The 21,591-nt window shown below is 49.1% G+C and overlaps 1 long non-coding RNA gene and 1 pseudogene across 6 annotated transcripts in view; one reads left to right on the top strand and one right to left on the bottom strand.

Moving 5' to 3' along the window:
• Positions 1 to 21,591, bottom strand: part of LOC144578477 (uncharacterized) — a 91,115-nt gene that overhangs the window by 8,332 nt on the left and 61,192 nt on the right. For 3 of the 6 annotated variants that reach the window (XR_013524322.1, XR_013524323.1, XR_013524321.1), the window contains exons 2-3: positions 2,347 to 2,499; positions 283 to 380 (exon numbers count right to left, since the gene is read on the bottom strand). This is a non-coding gene — a long non-coding RNA (uncharacterized LOC144578477). The remainder of the gene's footprint in view (positions 1 to 282; positions 381 to 2,346; positions 2,500 to 21,591) is intronic. The other 3 variants (XR_013524319.1, XR_013524318.1, XR_013524320.1) reach the window with 1 other exon arrangement.
• LOC144578828 (small nucleolar RNA U13) lies at positions 8,563 to 8,660 on the top strand (annotated as a pseudogene).

Consider the following 21,591-nt stretch of genomic DNA (forward strand, 5'->3'; position numbering starts at 1 on the left):
CTGTCTCTCAGTAAAACTGAGCTTCCTGAAGGCAGGGGTCAGCTTTGCCCACTGCACTCCTCTGCAGCAGCTCCTAAAATGCTGCCTGCACTGGGACTGTGCTCACGAGGTCTCTCTGGAGTGAGGAAGAAACCCCATTTTCTCTCCTGTGAAATAAGGAGTGAAGAAGCCTCTGTGTAGGGCGGTCAAAGTAGTCAGTGAGTCACAGCGTGTTGAAGCGTTCAGCACTGCACCTGATACGTGGCGGGAACGCTGCATGGGACACCCCAAACCCAGCGTTACCTGGCTGTGAGGCCATACAGGTCCAGCAGGGCTTTGCAGAGCCTCTTCAGTGCCCATGAGAACGTGGCCTCAGCCCAGGACAGCATCTGGTGGGCCACCTGGAAAGGGAGGGGACGGTGAGAGCTGTCTCGGTCATCCTCAACTGCCAGCCACATCTCATCCTTGCTCTCACTCACCAGCTCCAGAGTGCCTTTCATGGCCCCCAGGGTCAACCTGATGGGCCTGGGACCCTGGTTGCCTGGCATCCCGGCCACCCAGGCCTGTAGCCACCACATGGCCTCCTCTGCCCTCTCCCTCCACACCTCCTCCAGGGGCCGCAGCATCACTTCCAGGTAGGAGTCCTTCAGTGTGGCCAGGGGCCCTGCAACTGGCAGCCAACACCCACCGTGAGGCCTCTGGGCAGCTCAGAGGCCCAGCCCAGGCCTCAAAGAGATAGGGCCTCTTCCTGGGATTAAGATGGTGGGGGGAGTGGAGGAAAAGGAATAGAGCAGCAGGCACTGGAGATTGCGAGTCAGTTGTCACAGCAGACCCGAGCTGCCTCTGCATGGCCTGCTCATAGCTTGTCTGGGAACTTGGACTGGGGGAGGGTTCCCACCAATCCTAGGAGTGATACGAGGCGCTCTGCGTCTGAACTGTTTGTACAAACGTGGTTTATGCCAGACCCCTGCTTTCCTCCTAGGAGTCTGACAGTGTGCTCTGAGCCGAGCGGCACCTGCCAATTAGGCAGCCACACCAAACACCCTGGGTGACATAGTGCTGGGACAGACAAGTGCATCCCATCTGAAGGCACAGGGACTGGGAAAGGATACTAGGTGCTGGCCGTGGTTCATCCTAGACTCCGCCCCGGCCCCCTTCCCTGTGCCAACACTCCTGCCTCCTCTCTCACTGTAGTCAATGACAGCTGTGAGCAGCATAGTGTGCAGAGTCCTGAGCACTTTTTCAAATTCACTGCCCTGTGGGTGGCCATGGGACTCTGGCACAGAAGAGAGGCTATGGAGGTGACGTTCAACAGCCAGTCAGAGGGACGCCAACCCTGACATTGGGCAAGGTCTTAGCCACGGATGGTAGAGAGGTCAGAAGTACCTAGTCCTGCCAGGAGGGCAGTTGGAACAAGGCAGCTGCCACTATGCCTGGCTAATTTTGGTATTTTAATAGAGATAGGCTTTCACCATGTTGGCCAGGCTGGTCTTGAACTCCTGACCTCGTGATCCACCTGCCTCAGCCTCCCAAAGTGCTGGAATTACAAGTGTGAGCCACTGTGACTGGCTTTTTTTTAACATTATTTGTTTATTTTAGAGATAAGATCTCACTCTGTTGCCCAGGCTGGAGTACGGTGGCACATTCTTGACTCATTGCAACCTCTGCCTCCAGGGCTGAAGCAATCCTAGATGAATAGACATAAGACTGAAGCTGAAGTGCCAGCCCTGGATTCATTCCTATATGGCTATGCTATTGGAAGCAAGTTCATCTCTGGGGATGAGCTCAGGGTACTCAGATCGCCACTTGCCAGACTCAGGTGCTCTCTCTGGACAACCCACCTGGCCGGGGCACCCGCCTTGTGACTGAAAGCCAGGATCTGTGTGCAGTGGAGTGTGCGGCCCGGCCCCGGCCTGTAGGCGCCGTCTGAGCCGCTCTCTGTCTGCAGCCTCTGGCCAGTGCTGCACTGGTGCGCTGGCTGCTTTGCCTGAGCTGTGAGGATCGATCAAAGAACCCCTACCCTCCTCTGCCAGGCAGCCCTCCACCAGGGCTCCAAGAGGAGGAGGCCCAAGCCCAGCCTGGCCTCTGCCGTGTTCTCCCAGCCCTGTGGTCTGCTTCACCCGTCACTCCGTTAAAACCTGTCCGTAGGGAGGTCTTAAGAGATGAATGAATGTCCCCTAAAAAGACACACCTTTTTTTTCTTTTTTTACTAAAGAGCAGGTACTAAGTCCTACTCAGAGCCCACAGAATGACTGATGGAAAATCCTGTGGTGACAGCGTATTTTAGCTCACAGAGCCACAGCCACAGGAACCGGGGAAGGCCCTGCCACCTCCACCTTCCCCGCAGCCAGGCATGCAGTGCCTTACCCGGGAGGCCATACGGGATCCTCAGGGAGTCGGTCCGCAGCCAGCCCCGCTGCTGCAGCAGGCCAAGGGCATGCAGCCCTGACAGTCCTGACACGAACAGCTTGGCATCCGGGGCAGACACTCATCATCCAGCCTCCTTCCTTTCCATCGGTGCTGCAGGGATAGAGAGCAGGCAAATGAAAGGGTCAGCCCCCAGGGACCGACACCCCCAGCCCCAGGCAAAGAAAGGACTCAGGAATACCCCAGGGTCCTTGGGATTGGGGGATCCTTGAAGAGTCAACACCTGTGCCCTGCACAACAGCCCACAGACAGGCCTGATCGTGGCTCGCTGCAGCCTTGACCTCCAAGACTCAATCGATCCTTTCACCTCAGCCTCCCAAGTAGCTGGTACTACAGACATGTGCCACCACCTTGGCTAACTTGTGTGTGTGTGTGTGTGCACGTGCATATATATATATATATATATATATACACATCATTTTTTTTCTGTAGAAACAGGGATCTCAGTATGTTTCCCAGGCTGGTCTTGAACTCCTGGGCTCAAGCAATTCTCTTGCCTTGGCTTCCCAAAGTTCTGGGATTATAGGTGTGGGACACTGTGCTTGGCCCAAGGATAAAGTAGAATGAGGCCGGGCAGAGTGACTCATTCCTGTAATTCCAGCACTTTGGAAGGCCAAGGCAGACAGATTTCCTGAGGTCAGGAGTTTCAGACCAGCCAGGCCGACATAGTAAAACACCGCCTCAACAAAAATACAAATAAATAAATAAATAACCAAGTATGGCAGGAGGCACCTGTAATCCCAGCTACTTGGGAGGCTGAGGCAGGAGAACCACTTGAACCCAGGAGGCAGAGGCTGCGGTGAGCCAAGATTGCACCATTGCATCCAGTCCGAGCAACACTGTGAGATTCAGTATCAAAAAAAAAAAAAAAAAAAAAAAAGAAGTAGAATGAAACAAAATCAAATAGGACAGATGACAAAAGAATTAACTACACATCATGGGTCGTTAAATAAATTTCACTTTCTGAAGCTTCTGCGTCTGCAACACTGAAGGTCATCCAGAACAGACAGGTGGAAATGGGCCAGCTGTTATGACTCCCAAACACCCACTTGAGGTGGTCAACAGCCACCGCTCCGAGTGCCCCCAGCCCAAGCTCCTGTCCTTACCTTAGAATCTTTCAGAACACATAAGCGGCACACCCTGGTGTCACCGCCCTGGCTCTGGCACAGTGCCAGCATCTGCTAAGCCTGTGTGTGTGTGTTTTAAATGCCTTGTGTATTTTAGGCCAAAGTTTTACATATGTTTCTTATTGTGGGTGAGAATGAGAACAACCCAAAATCTGCTATTTTATGGTTTGTGGGGACCGCTGGATGTTGTGGGAAGTTCTTGGGGCTCACACTGAGCCTGAGTCTGTCCTTAGATGGGATGTTGATATTGAGAAGCTGAAGTGATGAAGACCATCAGGAGGCATTTGGCCCACACCCTAGCCTGGTCACGGAGGAGACAGGGCACAGGGAGTTGCATCTCCTACCTGTCACATGGGCCTGGTCACTCAGCAGATGGCTCAGCGATGTGGAGAGGCCAGCTTGCTGCCCACCTGCTGTGTGAGGTTCCCTGTAAAGATGACAGGGCTGCCCCCATCACCAGTTTCATCTCCAGCTGTGCCTAAAACCACTCAGCCTTGCCGACCATGGGTGGCAGCAGGTCTCTCTAGCCCTGAAAAGGCCTTGGTGTCATCTGGAATGACAGGCTTGGCCAGCAAGCCCAGCCGTGATCACATAAGCTGGGACGAGAGAGAGGGAAGGAGATAGCCCGGCTAATGGCTTTCTATGTCGATTCTTCCCCAATTTTTTAATTTTTCTTGAGATGGAGTCTCACTCTGTCACCCAGGCTGGAGTGCAGTGGCAGGATCCAGGTCCACTGCAACTTTTGCCTCCCGGGTTCAAATGATTCTCCTGCATCAGCCTTTCAAGTAACTGGGATGACAGATGCACACCACAGTGCCCAGCTAATTTTGTATTTTTAGTAGAGACGGGGTTGTACCATGTTGGCGAGGCTGATCTCACTCCTGAGCCCAAGTAATCCACACACCTTGGCCACCAAAAGTGCTGAGATTACAGGTGTGAACCACTATGCCCAGGCCTTCCCCAATTCTTTAAACTCCGGATTTCTCTAAATTAGAAACCTGTGTTATAAACACAGAGGACTCCTCTTCTCTCCTTGACAACCCCCTCATTGGATCCATCAGGAACTCAGTCGACCGTCGCTATAGAATGTGACTAGAATCAACCCCATCTGCCACCTCTGCTGCACACCAGCTCCAGCCCTGGTTATTGAACCTGTCTGACTGCAACATCCTCCTGGTTCTCCCAGCTCCCATCCCGCTACTGGCAACGGATCTCCACTTGCCGACCAGACACATCCGATGATGGCATATAGCGTTATTTACAGTACAATCCAAAGTCCTTGAGGCCGGTGAAGCTAGAATTTTGTTGGTCACTGGTACGGACACTGGCAGTCGGGCCACAGGAACAGCTCACTACACTCCAAGGCTCCACGTGGGAGATCTCTAGAAAAGTCACGAGCAACTACAAATACCAGGTTTGATGGCCCTGCCAACCTGCAGACACACCCCACACACCCCTCTGATAGCCACTAGCTAGTCAGTTCACCCAAAAGATGTCAAAATACTAGCTATTATCAGACCGTCACTATTTAATGCTGTATTTCCCAGATCCCCACCGACGTATGTGCAGATGTGTGTGTACAAATGTGTATGCATCTGTGTACAGATCTATCTGAACATAAATGTATGTAGAAGTGTATGTATACAGATATACCAAAATACACACATATGTGTGTATGAATGTGTGGATATAGATTGTGTGTACTGTGATGTGTACATGGAGGTGGTGATATGTAGACATGTGTATGAATGTGTGGGTATACAGACGTGTGTGTGGATGTACATAAAGATGTATATATATGAATGTGTGTATATGAATGTATGCGTACAGATATGTCTACATGTGGATGAAGATGCCTGCAGCTCTTCCTGCTGACAGGCACCTCCTAGCGCTGGCTTTCTCCAGTATGTATCAGAAGCTGTGCGGTGGTGTCAGAGCTTCCTCAGGGTGCGGGTGAACTGGGTGAGCACAGAATTTCTCTCCCAAACCACGACATTTTTCAGTTAAAGACAACACTAGTCACAAATGCGTCAGGTCAGCAGGCAAAAACTGGGGCTCTGCAGGCAACCCAGGACACAACCCCCACACACCAGGATAGGGGGTGCCAACAGAACACTTCCAACATTAACCTTAAATCCCATAAACTCTAAGGTTGAACACAAGCCTCGAACCCCTGGGCCCAGGGATTCGAGGTTGACCCAAGCTCTGGCACTTTGTATTCATGAGTTCATCTGCCTCAGTTTCCTCATCTTAAATGGGGTTACAAAGAGGACTTGAAGAACAGACTTCCTCTCTGCTGGAACAGGCTCCAGAAAGTTGGAGTGCTGGCTTTTACTGTAATTTTGATGAGTCTGGGGCAGATGGAAGTAAAATTTCTCCAAAGGAAAATAAACATTTTGAGGCTTCAGACAGCTCTATAGAGAGTGGCAGGAAGGTCCGAGGGGAGGTACAGGCAATCTGTGCTTGCATATGTAGCAAATAACAAGACGTTCAAGGGCCCCTTGGAGTTCTGGAAATGAGGCAGAAGTCTCAGCCATCAGACAGGTGGGGCTGTAGGAGGACGATGGCTCTCCCCTGACATGAGTCTTCACCCAGGCTGATGGCACAGGTGGAAGTGGAGAGAGTATTTATGCAGCAAGACATCCAGCTCGGCTTCAGATGCTACACTCCAGGCCCCAGAGAAGACACTGAAAACTGAGGCAGAATCGGTGATCCTATGCTGAACGTGCCCAGTGGTCATGCCCGGCGAGATCAAGTCTAAAGCTGCTATTTGTACCTGGCTGGAGTGCGGCGCCACGATCTCGACTCACTGCAACATCCGCTTTCCAGATTCAAACAATTCGCATGCCTCAGCCTCCTGAGAAGCTGGGCCTACAGGCGTGCACCACCACGCTCATGTAAGTTTTGTATTTTTGGTAGAGGCAGGGTTTCACCTTCCTGGCCAGCCTGGGCCCAAATTCCTGACTTCATGTGATCCTTCCGCCTTGCCTCACGACATTCGTACACTTTTTGAAGTCATGTATCTGCCTGAAAAGGGGATAGAAGTGTTAAATCTCCCCGGGATGGAGGAGGCAGACACAAAATTTCAACACAAGGACAAGAGCTTCAAGTGACTAAGTTCTATCCAGGTACCTTTTGGTAAGATCTCTTGAAAAGCACCTACAAAGATGAAAACGAGCCTGAACAATATAGTAAGACCCATCTCCACTAAAAAGAAAATAAAAATATAGAAAGGCATGGGGGCACAGGTTTTAGTCTCTGCTACTTGGGAGGCTGAGGAAAGAGGATCGCTTGGGCCCAGGGGTTCAAGGCTGCAGTGAATTAGGATTATGCCATTAAATACAAGACCTTGTAAAAGAAAGAGAAAAGTGGGGGAGAGAAAAAAGAGGAGGATGAGAGGGGGAAAGGGAAGAAAAAAAGTAGGAAGAGGGAATAGTGAGAGGGAAAGAAAGAAAAGAAAAGAAAAAAAAGAAAGAAAATAGAAAAGAAATGAGAAAAACATATAAACATTCTGGCCAGGGAATTCCACTGTTAAAAATGTACTCTGTGAGAGAATGGTGTTCTCGACAGAATAATTTTAACAGGAAACCTGGGAAAAACTCAAGAGCTCTTCATTATGAAACTAGCTGAATACATTCCATTCCATGGACTATTACATGGTCATTTGCACTACACGGGAGATGCTGATTTTATTAGGTACATATATTAACTCCACGTGCTGATTGTGTGCATAGATCATCTCGGAAAAGAATCACCAAAGGAACCGTAACAGTGGTTCGCTTCGAGGAGGGGTGGGAGAGCGGCTTTAAGGCTGCACCAACACCAACCGATAGAACTTTTTGCAATAAAGACCATATTTCCGGGCCATCTGCAGCTGTGGAGCACTTGAAATGTGGCCCACGCAGCCAAAGAACCAAATCTTTCATTTTCTTAAATCTTAATTTATTTAGATTTTTTTTTTTTTTTGAGATGGAGTCTCGCTCCGTTGCCCAGGCTGAAGTGAAGTTGCATGATCTTGGCTAACCGCAACCTCTGTCCCCCAGGTTCAAGCACCTCTTTTGCCTCAGCTTCCAAAGTAGATAGGGTTATATGGGCTCTCCGCCGCATCCGGTTGCTTTTTGTGTTTTTAGTATACATGTGGTTTCACCATGTTGGTCAGGCTGCTCTCAAACTCCTGACCTCAGGTGAGCCACCCGACTCGGCCTCCTAAAATGCTGGGATTACAGGCATGAGCCACCGTATCCAGCCTCACGTAGATTTCATAAACACATATGCCATGAGCTGCCATATGGGAGACTGGCTTCTATACTCTTTCATAGTTTTTGAACTTTGAATCATTTAAATGATTGGCCTATTTTTTTTAGTTGTAGCACTTAATAGAATAGTATTTAGATTGTATTAATCTAAATAAAATCTACCATAGAATTTACATTGTACCAGTGAATGCTGATGTATAAAAAAATTGCCAAGGTGTGTGTGTGTGTTCATGTGCACGTTTATATGTATGTATATTTCACTTTTTTTGAGTTAGTCTCGCTCTGCCACAAAGTCTGGAGTGTGGGAGTATGAACCTGGCTCGCTGCAACCTCTGCCTCTAGGGTTCAAGCGGTTCTCCTGCCTAAGCTTCCCGAGTAACTGGGATTACAGGTACACACCACCACATCCAGCTCATTTTTGTATTTTTAGTAGAGAAGGAGTTACACAATGTGGGCCGGGCTGGTCTTGAATTCCTGATCTCAAGAGATCCACCTGCCTTGGCCTCCCAAAGTACTGAGGATTACAGGCATGAGCCAGAATGCACAGATAAAAAGGTGTGTTTTTTTAGAAAAATGAACAACGTACCAACAAAAAATAGGGAACAGCTGGGGCTGGTGGCTCATTCCTATAATCCTAGCTCTTTGGGAGGCTGAGGTGGGAAGATCGCTGGAGTCCAGGAGGTTAAGGCTGCGGTGACCCATGATTGCACCACTGCCTTCCAGCATGAGTATTGCAGCAAGACCCTGCCTCAAGAAAAACTAAAATTTTAAAAAACCAAAACCTAAGCATGACAATTGGATTATCAGGCTATTTTATGATATGTGCCATTCTCAAAACTTGTTACGGTATCATCACATCACTCATCCGACACGAAAAAATAAAAAATAAAACCCAGAAACTCAAACTAAAAATATTTGCAAATCTATAGTGTTATGCGTTGTGCTCTGTCTCCCCAAAAGATGCTGAAGCCCTATGCCGCAGGGTCTGTGGATACGACCTTATTTGGAAATAGCCTCTTCCCATGTGATCGAGCTAAGCTGAGGTAATGAGGGTGAATCCTAATCCAGTGTGCCTGGTGTCCTTATAAAAAGGGGATGTGTGGACAAAGACACCTACAAAGGGAAGACGGTTTCAAGACAGAGACAGAAGACCACCTGCAAGCCAAGGAACTCTGGAGGCTCTGAGAATCCATGAGCGAGACCTGGGACAGATCTCCCTCACAGCCTTCAGAGAAAAAACAAACAAACAATAAAAAATCCCTTGATTTCAGACTCCTGGTATCCAGAACTGTGAGAATAAATCTCTGTGGTTGAAGCCACACAGTTTAGGGTACTTTGTTAAGGCAGCGCTGGGAAATGAATGCAGAGTTCTTGGGGCACGCATCCACACTTCTGAAGGAAATGTGGGACGTGCAATGCTTGAACTTACAATTCATACTTTTCTCTACTCTGAATTCTTTTTTTTTTGAGAGGCAGGGTCTCACTCTGTCACCCAGGCTGGAGTGCAGTGGCACAAGCATGGCTCACTGCAGCCTCCAGTTCCTGGGCTGCAGCAATCCTCTTGCCTCAGCCTCCTGAGTAGCTGAGACTATGGGCACATGCCACTGTGCCCAATTTTTAAAAAATGTTTTGTAGAGATGGGGTCATGCTATGTTGCCCAGGTTTACCTGGAACTCCTAGCCTCAAGTGATCTTTCCATCTTGGCCTCCAAAATTCTGGGATTATAGGTATAAGCCATTGTAACTGGCTTGCCTTTTAAAAAACAAAAACAAAAACAAAACCAGAATCTTCATATATTGCCCAGGCTGGAGTCCAGGGACATGATCTTGGCTCACTGCAACCTCCACCTCCTCGGTTCAAGCAATTCTTTTGCCTCAGCCTCCCGAGTAAGTCAGCTTATAGGCTCCTACCACCACACCTAGCTAATTTATGTATTTTTATTACAGGCGAGGTTTCACCTGTGGGCCAGGCTGGTCTCGAACTGCTGACTTCAGGTGATCCGCCCACTTCAGCCTCCCAAAATGCTATGATTGTGGCTCACTGCAACCTCCGCTCCTGGGTTCAAGCAATGCTCCTGCCTCAGCCTCCCAAGTAGCTGGGATGACAGGTTCCTGCCACCATGCCAGTTTTTGTACCTTTAGCAGAGACGGTGTTTCACCATGTTGGCCAGGCTGGTCTTGAACCCTCGACATCAGGTGATCCGACTGCTTCAGCCTCCCAAAATGATAGGATAACAGGCATGTGCCACTGTGCCCGGCCCACTTCTGTTATTATTACAGTGTAATATATAATGAAATATTTACACAACTCACGGTAACGTAAAATTAGTGGGAGCCCTGAGCTTGTTTTCCTGAAACTAGAGCATCCCTTCTGAAGGTGACGGGAGACATTGACAGATAAACAGGCATTGGATTCTCATAAGGGGCACGCAGTCCAGCTCCCTCGCATGTGCTGCTTACGGTACGGTTTGCATTCCTATGAGACTCTAACAACGCCACCGATCTGACAGAAGGTGGAGCTCAGGTGGTGATGCCAGAAATAAGGAGCAGCTGTGAACACAGATAAAGCCTCCCTAGCCCGTTCGCTGCTCACCTGCTGTGCTGCCTGCCCAGTTTCTAACAGGTGCGATGGGCACGGTGGCTCGTGCCTGTAATCCCAGCACATTGGGAGACTGAGGCAGGTGGATCACCTGAGGTTGGGAGTTCGAGACAAACCTGACCAACATAGAGACACCCTGTCTCTACTAGAAATACAAAAATTAGCCTGGCATTGTGGCTCATACCTGTAATCACAGCTACTTGGGAGTCTGAGGAAGGAAACTGGCTTGAATCTGGGAGACAGAGGTTGCAGAGAGTCAAGATCATGCCATTGCATTCCAGCCTGGGCAACAAGAGCAAAACTCCCTGTCAAATTAAAAAAAAAAAATCCCGGGTTCAATGGCTCACACTTGCAATCCCAGCACTTTGGGAGAATGAGGAGGGCAAATCACCTGAAGTAAGGCGTTTGGGACCAGCTTGACCAACATGGTGAAACCCTGTCTCTACTAAAAATACAAAAATGAGCCAGGTGTGGTGGTATATGCCTGTAATCCCAGCTACTCAGGAGGCTGAGGTGGAAGAATTACTTGAGCCTCGGAGATGGAGGTTACATTTACCTGAGATAGCACCGCTGCACAGACTGAGACTCTGTCTCAAAAAGAGAGAGAGAGAAAAAAAAAAGAAAAACAAAAAGAGGCTACTGGTACAGGTCCGTGGCCAGGAGGGTTGGGGACCCAAGCTGTAGACAATATGTAATGATCAAATCGGGGTAACTGAGACAGTCATCACCTCAAATATTTATCTTTTGTTTTGGGAACAAAAAAATTCTTCTCTTCTAGCTATCTTGAAATATTCAAATAAATTCTCATTCACTGTAATTTCCCTTGTGCACTATTGATTACTGTAACATATTCCTTCTATCTAGGCCTTCTGGTCTTTCATTCATTCTTTTTAAAAATTATTTTCATTTATTTCTGAGACAGTCTCTTTCTGCCAGGCTACAGTGCAGTGACATGGTCTTGACTCAATGTAACCTTCACCTCCTGGGTACAGGCAATTCTCCTGTCTCAGCCTCCTGAGTAGCTGGGATTACAGGCGTGCATCAGTATTCCTAGCTAACTTTTTTTATTTTTAGTAGAGATGGGGTTTCACCATGTTGTCCAGGCAGGTCTCGAATCCCTGACCTCAAGCGATCCACCCACCTCGGCCTCCCAAAGTGCTAGGAGTACAGGCGTGATCCACAGCACCCGGCCATTTATTCATTCTTACATTCATTCATTCTATGAATAACTAATGCCTGGTTATCATATACCTGACAGGGCTCTGGGCTCTGGGGAAACAGCAATGAGCAAAACAAAGTTGCTGCTCTCTTAATGGATCCATCATTCTAATGAGGGGGAAAGAGACAGGCGATCCATAAACAAACCATTAACACAAGACAGCACATCAGGTGGAGAGTGCTATGAAGAATAAAAACGAAAGCAGGTATGGCCAGGTGCAGTGGCTCCCATCTGTAATCCCAGCACTTTGGGAGGCTGAGGAGGATGGATCCCTTGAGGTTAGGAGTTCAAGACCAGCCTGGCTGACATGGTGAAATGCCATCTCTACTAAAGGTACAAAAAAGAAAATTACCTAGGTGTGGTGGCAGCTGCCTGTAATCCTAGCTACTCAGGAGGGTGAGGTGGGAGGATTGTTTGAACTTGGGAGGTGGAGGTTGCAGTGAGCCGACATTGCGTCACTGCACTCCAGCCTGGGGAACAGAGCAAGACTCTGTCTTCAAAAATAAAAAAGTAAAGAGAAATCGGGTGCAGGTTAGAGTGCACTAGCACAAGCAGGGGTGCTCAGGTGGTGATGAAGGTGGTCAGGAAAGGCCTCTCTGTGAAGGTGATAGACATGAGGGCTGAGCCTGGGGACTCCTGAAGAGAGCAGCATGGGAGGGCCCTAGGTATTGGTCCCATTTGTGATCCTTTTGTTTTGTTTTGTTTTGTTTGGTTTTTGACACAAAGTCTTGCTCCGTCACCCAGGCTGGAGTGAAGTGGCACAATCTGGGGCCACTGCAACCTCCACCAACTGGGTTCAAGGCACCTCAGCCTCCCAAAGAGCTCGGATGTCAGGCGTGAGTCACTGTGCCTTGCCTATGCATCAACATGTTTAAATTCTTCAGAAAGCTGTGCTTTAGGAAGAGTGTTCTGACAGCAATCAGAAATAAATGACAACGGCAGAACAAGAATCACGTCAGTGACAGGGTGGCTATGGACATTTGTTGGCCAGCAGCAAAAAAGCCACTCATACCCTGGATTCTATCTCTGCAGCCTGTCTGCACCTGAACTCTCCTCCCCACATCAGTGGAAGCCTGGAACTCTCAGAAGAGCAGACCTCAACGGCCGCTGTCACTTTCACCAGAATGATGGAATTAATTCATTCACGCAGAAGATAGCAGAAACCCGGTGAGAACAGGATCCAGAATGTGTGGGTTTTGATGGACAGGGTGGTAGGATCAGGGAAACTCCACCTACCTCACCTCCTGAGCCCCACACTCCTTCCCCAGTCCTGATCACCATAGAGACTAGAGTGACATGACCAGAAATGTAGACGCTTGGAAAGACACCAGCGACATAAAGAAGATGAGGCCAGAGGTCCACAAGGTACACAGATCCTGGCCTCGGATGCCCAGGACTCTGTCCAGAAAGGCTCCCTCCCAGCCATGGAACTTGATGGTCCTCGAGTTCCTGAGGATAGAGCTGGTGAATCGGGCCCACAAGTCCTTCTGCCTCGTTTGCTCTCCTGGGATTGGAGGGAAGAGAGAGACGAAGACACAGCTGATCCGGAATTCTCCCCTGCACCCTGACAGTCACCGTGCAGCAAATCCTGCTGATCCTTCCTACTGCTTCCCAAAGCTGTCTGCCTCTCTGCATCTCTGACCCTCAGTCCTGATCCATCCACCATCATCCTGTGCCTGGATTCCTGCAGGAGCTGACCCAGGACCACTGCCACAGAAAGGAGGATTCTGGTGCCCAGAGAACAGAGGCTGCCCCTGAGCCCACCTGGGTATGGCACCATCAGGAAGGCTACCTGGAGGTGGGTAATGCCTGAGCTACATCTTTCTTCCTTTTACATTTTTGGTGGAGTTGTGGGGTCTCACTCTGTTGCCCAGGCTGGCCTCAAGCTCTTGGGCTCAAGTGACCCTCTGCCACCGGCCTCCTAAAGTACTGGGATTACAACCTGAGCTACATGTTAAATGGCCAGGAGGTGGGTGCTGGGCAGGCAGAGGATGAGGGGATGGAGCCGGGAAGAGGGATTGAAGGCTCTGAGACAGGGGACAGCAAACACCTAGGCAGAGGGAGCAGCATGACTGAGAGGACACTCAGTGTGGCCAGAGGAGTACATGCGCGGCGTCACTTGGCACTTTAGGGTCAGGCAGGAGTTCGGGGTCTGTGCTTAACCGGGGAGGGGCATCATCAGAAGGCAGCTGCCTGGAGAAGGTATTTTGTTATTTCTTGAGATGGAGTCTTGCTTTGTTACCAGCCTGGAGTGCAGTGGCGCGATCTTGGCTCACTGTAATCTCTGCCTCCTGGGTTCGAGTGATTCTCCTGCCTGACATTCTGGAGTAGCTGAGATTATAGGTGCCTGCCACGATGCTCAGCTAATCTTTGTATTTTTTAAGAGGGATGGCATTTTGCCATGTTGACCAGTCTGGTTTAGAACTCCTGAACTCAGGTGATCCACCTGTTTCGAACTCCCAAAGTGCTGGGATTAGAGGCATGAGTCACTGTGCTGGGAGGAGGCCATGCAGGAGGCTGGCCAAATGACAGATAATTGGGACAGCTGGGCCTAGAGAGAAAATAAGTTCCTTCCCTTTATCCCCCTTCCACCTTTCTTTTCTTCCCTACTCCTTTCTTCTGCTCTCCTGCCTTGCTTTCTGCCCTCTTTTTTCACCTCCCTCCTCCCTTTCTTCCTGGCCTCCATCATTCCTTCTCTTCCTCTTTCAACTCTTTCCTTCCCTCCATCTGTCCTCCCCTTTCCTATCTTTCCTTCCCTCCCTCCTTTTCACTCCTCCCCTCCCTCCTTTCTCCCGATCCCTCCCTTCTTCCCTTCCTCTTTCCTACCCTTCTCCCCTCACTCCCTTCTTCCGTAGTTCTCAAACACTTGTCCAGCACCTTCTGCATGCCGAGCACTAACTAGATACTGAATCTGCCACAAAGAGTGTGCTGTGCTGCCGTGGAGCTTCTAGTCTAAGGAAAGCAAGGCCATTGGCCCCTTCTGGGTGCTTCTTGAAGGGCCCTTTAGGAAGTGGGAAGTGCTGGGATACAGCAAAAATGAACCCAAAACAGGCCAAGGAAGAGAGATGCTGAAAGGAGAGGGATGGGTGGGGTGTGTCCTTGCTGAACGATGTTGAGGAAGGTGGACCTGACTGCAGGGGGTGCTGGAGGGGACAAGGGTCTTCTAGAGTGAGGGTGGTCCAGGTGGAGAGCAGCTAAAGCAGATGCCTGGAGAGATGTGTGAACATCAGGCAGGTGTGAGGATGGGGTAGGTGGGAAAGGGAGGGAGATGGGTGGAAGGTGAGGCTGGAGTCAATGAGGCAGCTCAGGGAGGGCCAGGTGGGCCACTGTGGGGCCTTTGGCTCAGACTGAGGAAAATGGGGCTGCTGTAGGTCTGAGCAGAGGAGGGTGTGATGAATTCAGCTCACACAGGTCTCCTGTGGCTGGAAGTGGAGAGAGGCTGGGGCGGAAGTAAGGAGTGAGCCAGGGCCTTGCTGCTGGATGCATTTTTCAGATGATGCCAAGCAAATCTGCTGACTGATGGGGTGCAGAAGAAAAAGGCATTGATCTGACCCGGGGCCTGGGGTCTGAACACTGGAGGGAAGAGCCGCCGTCCGATGCGATGGGGAAGGAGAGGGGCAGGTCTGCACGATGGGCAACTCGCAGAGACAAGAACAAAGCCAGACCCGCCGGATCCCACTCAGCTCTGCCCTCCCCATCGCCCACACCAGGGCCTGTGTCTTCCTCCCTACTTCCTGCCTGGTCCGTCTTTTCCCCCAAAAGCCGAACCTGAAAGTGATTCCTCTTCTTGCTGATAAAGAAACTCAGAGGCAGGTGGCTCAGGAAGACAGCGATGGTGGAGGGACCCAGGAGCTAGGCACGGAGGGGACAGAACCTCAGGAGATCCCGGGGAGCCCAGCTGCCAGAGGGGTGTGAACCACAGCGGCTCCATCTTGAATAGGAGATGCGTAAAAGGAGGCTGAGACCTACTGGGTTTCATTTCCAGGCAGTGAAGGCATTCTGAGTCACAGGATGAGACAGGAGGGCAGCACAGGATACAGGTCACAGAGACCTTGTCAGTAAAACAGGCTGCAGTAAAGAAGCCAGTCCAAGACCCACCGAAACCAAGATGATGACCAGAGTGACCTCTGCTCATCCTCACTCCTACATTTGCCACCAGCGCCATGACAGTTTAAAAATGCCATGGCAACATCAGAAAGTTTCCCTATAAGATCTATAAAAGGGGAGTCATGAATAGTCTAGCCCTCATTTAGCATGTCAGGAAGAAATGACCCTAAAGATGGGCACCAGCGCCCTCTGGGCTGCTCTATGGAGTAGCTATTTCATCTTCATCTTCTTAAAAAACTTGCTTTTGAAGGAAAGAATAAACTTACACTGTGGCTCACATTTGTAATCTCAGCACTTTGGGAGGCTGAGGCAGGTGGATCACCTGGGGTCAAGAGTTCTAGATCAGCCTGGCCAACATGGTGAAATGCTATCTCTACTAGAAATATAAAAATTAGCCAGGTGTGGTGACATGCACCTGTGATCCCAGTTACTCAGGAGGCTGAAGCAGGAAAATCTCTCGAACACGGGAGGCGTAGGTCGTACTGAGCCAAGATCACACCGCTACTCTCTATCTAGCCTGGGCAACAAAGACTCCATCTCAAAACCAAAACAAAACAACAAAAAAAGCAAACAAACAAACAATTGTGCTTTCACTTTACAGACTCATGCTGAATTGCTTCTTACACGAGATCCGAGGACCCTCCCTTGTGGTCTGGATCGGGTCCCCTTTTCTGTAACACAGCTGCAGATCCTGAAGAGGGTCAGATTTGGATCCTAAGATGTGGAGTCAAGGAATGTGATAAGGACAGCCACCGGGTCCCAGGGATCTGGGCTCATGGGGGTCTGCTGGGTCAGGAGGCGCCTGCTGAAGACGGAGTCCGTCAATGTCAGGGAGGGGAACCACCCACTTACACGATGGGGAGAGAGTCATATTCAAGAAAGAACATGCACACACACGAGTGGGACTGGGAGCTGTTCCTGGCCACAACAGTGAAGTTGAGACCTCTGGAATAAGGACTGGGTTCAAATCCTGACTCTGAGGATTGTGAGGGTGGCTTTGGGGCAAGTCCCCTCCCTAACGTGCAGTTACCTTGTCTGCAAAATGGGAAAGAGTTGCCCTCATTTTGCATGTTTGCTTATTACATTTAAGTATCTTTCTAATCTTCATTTTACCTTCATGAGGGTTGTAAGACTTAGCAAATCATCATACAGATGCCCAGTCACCTTTGAAGACAAAAAGTAAATAAGGTTTTAGTTTAAGTCTTGTGCATTATTTGAGACATACACTGAGAGTTTGAAACTCTCACTTAACTGGATGTCCTGTGTTTTCTCTGGCAACCCTGCTCCCTACCAACGTGGTGCTTTTGGGATACATATCCCCCTGCCTCTCAGCTTTGATTTCTATATCTGGAAAATGTGGTAGTGGGAGGTAGAATAAATGATTTTTATGTTGCTCTGACTTTCTGAGAGCCCTTCACAAGTTACTTGAACCCATTCTCTCACCGAGCCCCACCCCAACTCCATTCTGCATGCCTCAATTTCCCCTCTCAGTCCTTAGGAACACTTTTTTTTTGGAGATGGAGTCTCCCTCTGTTACCCAGGCTGGAGTGCAGAGTCACGAACTTGGCTCCCTGCAACCTCTGCTTCCCAACCGATTCTGCTGTCTCAGCCTCCTGAGTAGCTAGGATGACAGGTGTGCATCACTATGCCTGGCTAATTTTTATATTTTAAAACAGACAGGGTTTCACCATGTTTTCAGGCTGGACTCGAACTCCTGGACTCAAGTGATCTATTCACCTCAGCCTCCCTAAGTGCTGGGATTACAGGTTTGACCCACCCCACTCAGCTCAAAGAAAGTAGAACACCATTTTCTAATGTCGGGTCAGTTTGTTTCATTTATACGGCAATGGCGTCACCTGGTGGCTTCATGGAGGAGTGCCCTGAGGGTAAACCTCCCACAGCAGGGGTTGGCAAAACACTCAAAGGAATCTGACAGAAGATGACCACCTCTCTCTGGGGAAAAATGGTTCATAAAACTGTAGCAACCTCAGTATCCACCCTTCCTTCACCAGGATCTCATGGTGATGTTAGGAACTGTCTACCAAGAGGCAGGAAAAGTGCACAGGGAAAGTGACACGGTGCATTATCTGCGGATATTTCGGTCTTCTCTGATTTTTTTTTTAAAGAGGAGTCTTGCTCTGTCCCTCAGGCTGGAGTGCAGTGGTGAAATCTCGTCTAACTGCGATTTACACCTCCGGGTTCAAGCAATTCTCCTGCCTCAGCCTCCTTAGTAGCTTGGATCACAGGCACACGCAACCATGCCTGGTTCATTTTTGTATTTTTAGCAGAGACAAGATTTTGCCGTGTTAGCCAGGCTGATCTTGAACTCCTGACCTCAAGTGATCTGTCCAGCTCAGCCTCCCAAAGTGCTGGGATTACAGACATGCACCCCCATGCCTGGTTTTCTCACTTTATTTTTTCTTTTATTTTTTAGATGGAGTCTCACTCTGTCACCCAGGATGGAGTACGATGGTGTGGTCTCTACTCACTGCAACCTCCACCTCCCGGGATTCTCAGCCCTCAGTCTCTCGAGTAGCTGGACTACAGGCATATGCCACCACACCTGGCTAATTTATGTATTTTTGGTAGAGATGGGATTTCACTATGTTGGTCGTGATGGCCTCGAACTCCTGACCTCCAGTGATCCTTTCACCTAGGTTTCCTAAAGTGCTGGGATTACAGGCGTGAACCACCATGTCTGGCTGTGGGTTTTCTTGAAAACCCACTATTCATCCTCCTTTGAATAGTGAACCTCTCAAAACCTGTAACAAACATGGAAGAGCCACTGGCCGGGTGGGCTGGTTGGTGGCAGGGGGGCTGGGATCCCAGCAGTTGGCATCCCCTTTCCCAGGATGTACACATGGCCTCATATACCAGTTCTTTTATCTCCTAGGTCAGCTGGTCAACACCGTCTGGGTAAAAAAAGGAGACCAGATCTTGTTTTCATCCATGTTTGAAGCCAATGTCACCACCCACGACATTGCTGTCAGTGCGTGCCCAAGCCCCCGGTAGCCTAGAAAAATTAAGACCTGGTTCATTAACCATACACCTACCAGACCCAACCCAGCCAAAACATGAAATCGACTGGGCTCAGTGACCCACATCTGTACTTCTAGCACTTGGGGAGGCCAATGCGGGTGGATGTCCTGAGGTCAGGAGTTTCAGACCAACCTGGCCAACGTGGTGAAACCCCATCTCAACTAAAAATATAAAAATGAGCCTAGGGTAGTGGTGCACACCTGTAATCGCAGCTACTCGGGAGGCTCAGGTTGGAGAATCACTTCAATACAGGAGGTGGAGGTTGTAGTGAGCCGAGATTGAACCATTGCATTCCAGACTGGGCAGGGCGTGAGACTCCATCTCAAAAAACAACAGTAACAACAGCAGAAACACAAAATCAAACAACGCCTTTTTTTTTTTAGAGACAGAGAGGGACTTCCTGTGTTGTCCAGGCTACAGTGCAGTGGTACAATCATAGCTCACTGCAGCCTCTTATTCCCATGCTCAAGCAATCTTATCACTTAAGCCTCCTGAGTAGTTGGGATTACAGGTGCATGCCACCATGCTCAACTAATATTTGTGTGTGTGTGGAGATGGGACCTCACCGTGTTGGCCAGGCTGTTCTCAAACTTTGGGCATCAAGGGACCCTCCCTTCTCAGCCTTCCAAAGTGCTGGAATTACAGGCGTGAGCCTCTGATCCTGGACAAAACCTAATTACACATTCATGAATGATCAAGGGCATGATGGCTCATGTCTGTAATCCCTTTACTTTGGGGAGGATGAGAGGATATCTTGAGGTAAGGAGTTCGAGACTGGCCAGGCCAATAGGATAAAACCCCATCTCTACTGAAAGAATACAAGGCCGGGAGTGGTGGCCAACACCTGTAATCCTATGACTTTGGGAGGCTGAGGTAGGCAAATAATGATGTCAGGAGTTCGAGACCAGCGTGGCCAACATGGTGAAACCCTCTCTACAAAAAATACAAAAATTAGCTGGGTGTGGTGGTGCGCCTCTGTAATCCTAGGTACTCAGGAGGCTGAGGCAGGAGAAATGCTTGATCCCAGAAGGTGGAGGTTGCAGTAAGCTGAGATCACACCAATTTATTCCAGACTGAGGGACAGAGCAAGAATCTATCTCAGAAAAAAAAATTAGCCAGGCATGGTTGCATGTTCCTGTGATCCCAAGCTACTCTGGAGGCTGAGGTGGGAGGATTTCTTGAACCAGGGAGAATGAGGCTGCAGTGAGCTGAGGTCATGCCACTGCACTCCAGCCTGGGCGACAGAGCGAGACCCTGTTTCAATAAATCAATAAATAAAATAAAAATTTATTGTCTCCCAATTGGGAGGCCGGAAGTGTAGTTGGGTGTCTGCAGGCCAGGCTCTCTCTGGAGGCTCTGGGACAGCAGGCATCCCTTGACTTATAGTGGCCATTGTCCTTCTATGCATGTCTGTCTCTGTGTGAAAATTTATTTTTGGGCAGGCACAGTGGCTCACACCTATAATCCCAGCACTTTGGGAGGCTGAGACAGGATTGCTTGAGCCTCGAAATTCAAGTTTAGCCTGGGAAACATAGTGAGATACCATCTCTACATAAAATACAGAAAATTAGCTGGGCATGGTGGAACACACCTGTAGTCCCAGCTACTCAGGAAGCTGAGGTGGAAGGATCATTTGAACCCAGGAGATTGATGCTGCATTGAGCTATGATCACATCACTACACTCAAGCCTGGGTAACAGAACAAGACTGTCTCAAAAAAAAATATTTTACGCTTTCTTTTTCTTTTACTGGCAACATATTTCCCTTTTAGTAAGGACACCAGTTATATGGGATCAGGGCCCCACCATCATGACCCATTTTAACTTGATAACCTCTGTAAAGACCCAGTCTCCAGATAAGGTCATGCCTGTAATCCCAGCACTTTGGAAGGCTGAGGTGGGAGGATCACTTGAGGCCAAGAATTCAAGACCAGCCCGGGGAACACAGTGAAACTTCACCTCTACAAAAAAATTAAAAAAAAATAGCTTGGTGTAGGGGTGTGTACCTGTAGTCCCAGCTCCTTGGGAGGCAAGAGCACAGAGTGAGCCCAGGAGGTCGAGGATGCAGGCATCTGTGATTGTGCCACTGCCCACCAGCTGGGCAATAGCAAGACCTAGTCTGTCTCAAGAGAAAAAAAAAAGTTTCCTGATCCAATGTGGGGTAATTTTTTTATAACTTTAACTCTGTATTTTTTTTGCATATTGCTTAGCTTTTCCACATGAACTCTGTGATTATAACAAGAAAATAGCAGTCACATTACATTTTTTTGTTTTTTTGAGATGACGCTCTGATCTTGTTTCCCAGGCTGGAGTGCAGTGGCATGATCTTTGTTCATTGCAACCTCCGCCTCCTGGGTTGGGCGATTCTCCTGCCTCAGCCTCCTGAGTAGATGAAACTACAGGCACATGCCACCCTGCCTTGCTCATTTTTGTATTTTTAGTAGAGAGGGGAATTCACCGTGTGGGTCAGGCTGGTCTTGAACTCCTGGCTTCAAGTAATCTGCCCACCTCAGCCTCTCAAATTGCTGGAATTGCAGGCATCAGCCACTGCATCCGGCCATTCTTATCTTTTTGTCCACAGAAATGACCAGCATTTCACTTTTTGTTTGTCTTGTTTTGTTTTTCTTAGATGAAAACAAACTAGCAGTTATAATTGGGAGGACAATTTGCATTATGGGAATCTGGGAGTCATGCCAATTTCTGTAATCAAAGTTGATAAAAAGAAACTGGAGTTATACGATGGGATGGTGGCACACGCCCATAATCCCAGCACTTTGGGGGGCCGATGTGGGTGGATCACCAGAGATCAGGAGTTTGAAACCAGCCTGGCTAACATGGTG

The sequence above is a fragment of the Callithrix jacchus genome, chromosome 12 (genome assembly GCF_049354715.1).
Source record: "Callithrix jacchus isolate 240 chromosome 12, calJac240_pri, whole genome shotgun sequence".
In the NCBI taxonomy this organism is placed as follows: domain Eukaryota; kingdom Metazoa; phylum Chordata; class Mammalia; order Primates; family Cebidae; genus Callithrix; species Callithrix jacchus.